Source organism: Vicugna pacos, chromosome 16 (genome assembly GCF_048564905.1).
Source record: "Vicugna pacos chromosome 16, VicPac4, whole genome shotgun sequence".
NCBI lineage: Eukaryota > Metazoa > Chordata > Mammalia > Artiodactyla > Camelidae > Vicugna > Vicugna pacos.
In genome coordinates this window covers 23,950,675-23,953,078 of record NC_133002.1, presented here as the reverse complement: position 1 = coordinate 23,953,078, position 2,404 = coordinate 23,950,675, and positions in this window count along the sequence as shown.

The window sequence follows — 2,404 nt, the reverse complement described above, 5'->3', positions numbered from 1 at the left end:
AAGCTAGGTTAAGGACGGCTTTCACACACACTTAACTCTCAGAACTGAGCATGTGGAGAGACGTTCGTTCATCCAGCACAAAGGGAACGGGTTGCAGGAGAAACCCTTACTCTGGTTTCTCAGTCTGTTTCCTAGTGCCGGTATGAAGTGCCTGCCGTTTTCACTGTAAAACCGAGTAGGAGCTTGTATTTCCCCATATATATGTATGGAGTGGGGTGGAAACTGAAAAGAAACTTTGTGTTCCCTTCAAGCTAGGTGAAGGACGGCTTTCACACACACTTATCTCTCAGAACTGAGCATGTGGAGAGACGTTCTTTCATTCAGTAAAAAGGAATGGGTTGCAGGAGAAACCCTTACTCTGGTTTCTCAGTCTGTTTCCTAGTGCCGGTTTGAAGTGCCTGCCGTTTTCACTGTAAAACCGAGTTGGAGCTTGTACCTCCCCATATATATGTATGGAGTGGAGTTGACAACTGAAAAGAAACTTTGTGTTCCCTTCAATCTAGGTGAAGGACGGCTTTCACACACACTTATCTCTCGGAACTGAGCATGTGGAGAGACGTTCGTTCAGCCAGCACAAAGGGAACGGGTTGCAGGAGAAACCCTTACTCTGGTTTCTCAGTCTGTTTCCTAGTGCCGGTTTGAAGTGCCTGCCGTTTTCACTGTAAAACCGAGTTGGAGCTTGTACCTCCCCATATATAAGTATGAAGTGGAGTTTGCAACTGAAAAGAAACTTTTTGTTCCCCTCTAGCAAAGTGAAGGACGGCTTTCACACACACTTATCTCTCAGATCTGGCTTGTGGAGAGACGTTCGTTCATCCAGCACAAAGGGAATGGGTTGCAGGATAAACCCTTACTCTGATTTCTCAGTCTGTTTCCTAGTGCCGGTTTGAAGTGCCTGCCGTTTTCACTGTAAAACCGAGTTGGAGCTTGTACCTCCCCATATATATGTATGGAGTGGATTTTGCAACTGAAAAGAAACTTTGTGTTCCATTCAAGCTAGGTGAAGGACGGCTTTCACACACACTTATCTCTCAGAACTGAGCATGTGGAGAGACGTTCGTTCATCCAGCACAAAGGGAACGGGTTGCAGGAGAAACCCTTACTCTGGTTTCTCAGTCTGTTTCCTAGTGCCGGTTTGAAGTGCCTGCCGTTTTCACTGTATAACCGAGTTGGAGCTTGTACCTCCCCATATTTATGTATGGATTGGAGTTGGCAACTGAAAAGAAACTTTGTGTTCCCTTCAAGCTAGGTGAAGGACGGCTTTCACACACACTTATCTCTCAGAACTGAGCATGTGGGGAGACGTTCGTTCATCCAACACGAAGGGAACGGGTGCAGGAGAAACCCTTACTCTGGTTTCTCAGTCTGTTTCCAAGTGCCGGTTTGAAGTGCCTGCCGTTTTCACTGTAAAACCGAGTTGGAACTTGTTCCGCCCCATATATATGTATGGAGTGGAGTTTGCAACTGAAAAGGAACTTTGTGTTCCCTTCAAGCTAGGTGAAGGACGGCTTTCACACACACTTATCTCTCAGAACTGAGCATGTGGAAAGACGTTCATTCATTCAGCACAAAGGGAACGGGTTGCAGGAGAAACCCTTACTCTGGTTTCTCAGTCTGTTTCCTAGTGCCGGTTTGTGTGCCTGCCGTTTTCAATGTAAAATCGAGTTGGAGTTTGTACTTCCCCATATGTATGTATGGAGTGGAGTTGGCAACTGAAAAGAAACTTTGTGTTCCCTTCAAGCTAGGTGAAGTACGGCTTTCACAAACACTTATCTCTCAGAAATTTAGCATGTGGAGAGACGTTCGTTCATCCAGCAAAAAGGGAACGTTTTGCAGGAGAAACACTTACTCTGGTTTCTCAGTCTGTTTCCTAGTGCCGGTTTGAAGTGCTTGTCTTTTTCACTGTAAAACCGAGTTGGAGCTTGTTCCTCCCCATATATATGTATGGAGTGGAGATTACTACTGAAAAGAAACTTTGTGTTCCCTTCAAGCTAGGTGAAGGACGGCTTTCACACACACTTATCTCTCAGAACTGAGCATGTGGAGAGACGTTCGTTCATCCAGCACAATGGGAACGGTTTGCAGGAGAAACCATAGCTCTGGTTTCTCAGTCTGTTTCCTAGTGCCTGTTTGAAGTGCCTGCCGTTTTCACTGTAAAACCGAGTTGGAGCTTGTACCTCCCCATATATATGTATGGTGTGGATTTTGCAACTGAAAAGAAACTTTGTGTTCCATTCAAGCTAAGTGAAGGACGGCTTTCACACACACTTATCTCTCAGAACTGAGCATGTGGAGAGACGTTCGTTCATCCAGCACAAAGGGAACGGGTGCAGGAGAAACCCTTACTCTGGTTTCTCAGTCTGTTTCCTAGTGCCGGTTTAAAGTGCCTGCCGCTTTCCCTGTA